The 6,000-nt window shown below is 36.9% G+C and overlaps 1 long non-coding RNA gene across 1 annotated transcript in view; it reads left to right on the forward strand.

Annotated features, from left to right (window-relative positions):
- LOC112391618 (uncharacterized) overlaps nt 1–6,000 on the forward strand; it is a 309,696-nt gene that overhangs the window by 51,683 nt on the left and 252,013 nt on the right. The window lies entirely within an intron of this gene.

A 6,000-nucleotide genomic window follows, 5' to 3' on the forward strand; every position in this document is an offset into this window, starting at 1 on the left:
AAGCTTCATAAACATTCTCATTTATCTGATGTGGACACTGCATACCCAGCAGATGTATTCTGTGAGCATTTCTTGGTGGAAACAGGCCTAATCAAAGTGAGGTATTCCAAAATAGTCTTTGAAAGGACTGTGTACTTTTATTTGAGAAGCTAGATGAGAGGATTTGGATGAAGTATTGATTGAAAGTTATATTTTTTATTTTCCTTTTGAAATATGAGAGTTGGCTTGGGCTATGTAAACATTTTCTTCTCATTTCTATATTACCACACATTTGACAGGTGTCAACAGCTGTTTTTTTTCATTGCCTGGATCAATATAGAAACAGTATCCTACAGAAAGGGGGAGCAGAGTCAAAAGCAAACTTAAAACATTACTTATAGCCATGAAGTCTCTTAATGGCCATTTTATAATAGGTATTTCTCTATATGACACACGTGTCTCCCCTCCTTCAGTACTTTATAGTAACTCACGACATGTAAGGAAATTATGGATATGCTTCTTTCCCTTCCCCTTATCTCATTCCTTTCCTTCTAACAAGCTGAATTTACATGTGAGGGTTTTCAGAGGGATTCTTGATTCACCCTAATTTGCCATCTCTGAATTACACCTTATTTAAAAAAAGAAAATTCAAATCCCAACTTTACAAATCTTGCAACAAATAGCTATCACTGCTACCTTTATATGCATCATGGAAGCGGATAACATCTCAGAGGTCCCTTTTGACTCAAAATTATTAGATTCTGTGATTCTTTTGTGATTTTTAATTGGAAGTGGGGGTGAAATGACTGAGAAGTGACTATAATATGCAGGGGTAGAGAAATCAGACAAAAGATGTGATGCGGGCATAACAGCCTTAAAAGATGCATCGATGCAGTAAAGAGAACATAGCTTTAGAGTGTAGTTTGAGTTGGATCTTTCATAATCTGGCTATCTTCTCTCCAATTTTTCTTATTTTCCTTCTATTCAGCACCATATCTAGTAAATTGTTAATATTCAGTGATGCTTTCTATCATTAAGAACCAGAAGAAAAATTTTTTTCATGTGGAAATGATTAAAGAAACGAAAGAAATTAGGGGCAACTATAAAAGAAATGACTCTCAGCCAAGTTTGGTTACTTGACGTTATGAAAGTAGGCTTCAGAGAGCTTAATTTAACTTCAACCTGTACCCATCCAAGAGTGAGAATTAGTTAATTCCAGACAAACTTAGTACAGTTCTATAAGTATATGATGATCTAAATTTCATACTGTATAAATATTTTTCCTCTTAAGAATTGATACCAGTTACTTCCTGATTGGTGTACCAGGTTAGAAATGGAAAGATCTGAAATTTGAATAAATGAGACAGATAAAGACAATGAAGTATGTAGAACTATTACAAAGAAAGTTTTTAAGAAAATTGCTATTATCTTTAATTCAACTTTTTAGAAACCATTAATTACTGTTCTTAAACTTAAAAAAATCCTTTCTGCCACATTGCTCCCTCTTCTACTCGTTTTCTTCCATTTCTTGTGCCCGTAATTGAAATTATTCAGTCACAACTTGAGCAGTAGTCTGCTTACATCTGTCTGGACACAAAGGAATTGTGCCCTCATGTGTGGAAACCAGTCCTAGTTCAGTGGGAAGGGAATTCAGTTTGGATCTCAAGATCCCAGAGTTAAATTCCAGATTTTCCTCTTACAGGCTGTGTGACTTTAGGTGAATCATCTAACTTTTTTGAACTTCATTTTATCATTTGTAAAATCAAGGCAATAACATTTACTCCATGAAGTTCTTATGAGGATTATATAAGGTATTTATGAAAAATACCTTACCCAGTAGATTGCTACTCAGTTTGTAATTAATCAGATTTAGAAACTGAAACAGATGTGTGGTAGCTCATGTAGGGTCCTCTAAGGCAGAGCTCACACTTACATATTTTCCTGAAATGCCTCGGATTACATCAGATGGCAAAGTTCTTTTTTGTGTAAATGTTACCTGTGGGTGTAATCACTTGTTAGCATCTGGTTACTTTCTTTGTTACTATTTTTTTATTAATTCTGGGAGGGAAATGGTTTTTGTCCTGGCAGCATTTTTCTTTTATTTTGATGCTTTTTGTCAGATACCTGTGACATACCTTTCCCCCTAAGTGCTGACCTTTATGTTAATGTGGCAGTGAGATATTATAGTAAGATTAGAGCTCCACAGGGGGTAAATAAATGTCACTTTTCAAATAGAAACGAGCATAAGTTCTAGAAAAGAAATCCAAGATTCTCAGCTGATCCTGTTATTAGAAACAATAGGCTCTCTAACAGAAGGGGCTTCACATAAGGATCTATAGGTGATGCAGGGTAAAACTTAACTATTGAAAAACCTAACAAGGCAATATTTACCAAGATTATACATTATCTGCAAAAGGTACTAGGAACAACTAAATTTATCACTCCATATCATCCCTCAGGATCTCAGATGTCAGGAAAAAGATCAAGGTCAGAAACTCAGATGGTGCTCATATTAGTCAGGTATAAGCTCTAGCACTAGCTAATAGGTATCAACAAAACATTGTCCAGGCTGGGAAGAGTCAAGCTATTTTCCTTAAAGTCAAACATCTTAAAGATGACTTTGCTAAGTTCACTGTTAGGTTTTTCTACTGTGAGTTCATTTTTATTTAAAAAAACATTTTCTTTTAACATCTTTATTGGAGTATAATTGCTTTACAATGGTGTGTTAGTTTCTGCTTTATAACAAAGTGAATCAGTTATACATATGTTCCCATATCTCTTCCCTCTTGCGTTTCCCTCCCTCCCACCCTCCCTATCCCACCCCTCTAGGTGATCACACAGGACCGAGCTGATCTCCTTGTGCTATGCGAGCTGATCTCCCTGTGCTATGCAGCTGCTTCCCACTAGCTATCTATTTTATGTTTGGTAGTGTATATATGTCCATGCTACTGTCTCACTTTGTCCCAGCTTACCCTTCCCCCTCCCCATATCCACAGGTCCATTCTCTAGTAGGTCTGCATCTTTATTCCCATCTTGCCCCTAGGTTCTTCTGATCATTTGTTTCTTCTTTTCTTTTTCTTTTTTTTTTTTAGATTCCATATATATGTGTTAGCATACGGTATTTATCTTTCTCTTTCTGACTTACTTCACTCTGTATGATAGTCTCTAGGTCCATCCACCTCACTACAAATAACTCAGCTTTGTTCCTTTTTATGGCTGGGTAATGTCCCATTATATATATGTGCCACATCTTCTTTATCCATTCATCTGTTGATGGACACTTAGGTTGCTTCCATATCCTGGCTATTGTAAATAGAGCTGCAATGAACATTTTGGTACATGACTATTTTTGAATTATGGTTTTCTCAGGGTATATACCCAGTAGTGGGATTAGTGGGTCATATGGTAGTTCTACTTTTAGTTTTTAAAGGAACCTCCACACTGTTCTCCATCGTGGCTGTATCAATTTACATTCCCACCAACAGTGCAAGAGGGTTCCCTTTTCTCCACGCCCTCTCCAGCATTTACTGTTTGTAGATTTTTTGATGATGGCCATTCTGACTGGTGTGAGATAATAGCTCATTGTAGCTTTGCTTTGCATTTCTCTAATGATTAATGTGTTTTTGTGCCAGTACCATATTGTCTTGTTTATTGTAGCTTTGTAGTATACTCTGAAGTCAGGGAGCCTGATTCCTCCAGCTCCGTTTTTCTTTCTCAAGATTGCTTTGGCTATTTGGGGTCTTCTGTGTTTCCATACAAATTGTGAAAAATTTTTTTCTAGTTCTGTGAAAAATGCCAGTGGTAGTTTGATAGGGATTGCATTGAATCTGTAGATTGCTTTGGGTGGTAGAGTCATTTTCACAATGTTGATTCTCTTAATCCAAGAACATGGTATATCTCTCTATTTGTATCATCTTTAATTTCTTTCATCAGTCTCTTATAATTTTCTGCATACAGGTCTTTTGCCTCCTTAGGTAGGTTTATTCCTATTTTATTCTTTTGGTTGCAGTGGTAAATGGGAGTGTTTTCATTCAGTCTCAGCACGTTGTGCATTTCTAAGAATTTGTCCATTTCTTCCAGGTTGTCTATTTTATTGGTATGTAGTTTCTTGTAGTAATGTCTCATGATCTTTTGTATTTCTGCAGTGTCAGTTGTTACTTCTCCTTTTTCTTTTCTGATTCTATTGATTTTAGTCTTCTCTCTTTTTCTCTTGATAAGTCTGACTAATGGTTTATGAATTTTGTTTATCTTCTCAAAGAACAAGCTTTTAGTTTTATTGATCTTTGCTGTCATATTTGAATTCTCTTAGCTTTTGCCTGTCTGTAAAGCTTGTAATTTCTCTGTCAAATCTGAATGAGATCCTTGCTGGGTAGAGTAATCTTGGTTGTAGGTTTTTCTCTTTCATCACTATAAATATGTCCTGCCACGCCCTTCTGGCTTGCAGAGTTTCTCCTGAAAGATCAGCTCTTAACCTTATGGGGATTCCCTTATGTGTTACTTGTTGTTTTTCCCTTGCTGCTTTTAATATTTGTTCTTTGTATTTACCTTTTTATAGTTTGATTAATATGTGTCTTGGCGTGTTTCTCTTTGGACTTATCATGTATGGGACTCTCTGTGCTTCCTGGAGTTAACTATTTCCTTTCCCATATTAGGGAAGTTTTCAACTATAATCTCTTCAAATATTTTCTCAGTCCCTTTCTTTTTCTCTTCTTCTTCTGGGACCCCTATAATTCAAATGTTTGTGCATTTAATGTTGTCCCAGAGGTCTCTGAGACTGTCCTCAATTCTTTTCAATTTTTTTTTCTTTATTCTGCTCTGCAGTAGTTATTTCCATTATTTTATCTTCCAGTTCACTTGTCTGTTCTTCTGCCTCTGTTATTCTGCTATTGATTCCTTCTAGAGAATTGTTAATTTCACCTATTGTGGTGTTCATCTCTGTTTGTTTGCTGTTTAGTTCTTCTAGGTCCTTATTAAACATTTCTTGTATTTTCTCCATTCTATTTCCAAGATTTTGGATCATCTTTACTATCATTATTTGGATTTTTTTTTCAGGTAGACTGCCTATTTCCTCTTCATTTGTTAGGTCTGGTGGGTTTTTGCCTTGCTCCTTCATCTGCTGTGTGTTTCTCTGTCTTCTCATTTTGCTTAACTTACTGTGTTTGGGGTCTCCTTTTTACAGGCTGCAGGTTCGTAGTTTCTGTGTTTTTGGTGTCTGCCCCCAGTGGCTAAAGTTGGTTCAGTGGGTTGTGTAGGCTTCCTGGTGGAGGAGACTAGTGCCTGTGTTCTGGTGGATGAAGCTGGATCTTGCCTTTCTGGTGTGCAGGTCCATGTCTGGTGGTGTGTTTTGGGGTGTCTGTGGCCTTATTATGATTTTAGGCAGCCTCTGTGCTAATGGATGGTGTGGTGTTCCTGTCTTGGTAATTGTTTGGCATAGGGTGTCCTGCACTGTAGCTTGCTGGTCACTGAGTGGAGCTGGGTCTTGGCGTTGAGATGTAAGTCTCTGGGAGAATTTCACTGTTTGATATTACGTGGAGCTGGGAGGTCTCTTGTGGATCAGTGTCCTGAACTTGGCTCTCCTACCTCAGTGGCACAGCCCTGACGCCTGGCTGGAGCACTAAGAACCTGTCCTCCACATGGCTCAGAATAAAAGGGAGAAGTAAAAGAAAGAAAGAAAGAAGATAAAATAAAATAAAATAAAATAATGAAAATAAAAAATAAGTGTTAAGAAAAAAGTATTTTTTTAAGTAAAAAAAAAAAAAAAATGGACAGACAGAACCCTAGGATAAATGGTAAAAGCAAAGCTTTACAGACAAAATCACACACAGAAGCGTACACATACACACTCACAAAAAGGGGGGAAATATATAATCGTTGCTCCCAAAGTCCACTCCTCAATTTGGGATGATTCATTTTCTATTCATGTATTCCACAGATGCAGGGTACATCAAGTTGATTGTGGAGCTTTAATCCGCTGTTTCTGAGGCTGCTGGGAGGGATTTCCCTTTCTCTTCTTTGTTCTCA

Source organism: Neophocaena asiaeorientalis, unplaced genomic scaffold (assembly GCF_003031525.2).
Source record: "Neophocaena asiaeorientalis asiaeorientalis breed wild unplaced genomic scaffold, Neophocaena_asiaeorientalis_V1.1 scaffold305, whole genome shotgun sequence".
In the NCBI taxonomy this organism is placed as follows: Eukaryota; Metazoa; Chordata; class Mammalia; order Artiodactyla; family Phocoenidae; genus Neophocaena; species Neophocaena asiaeorientalis.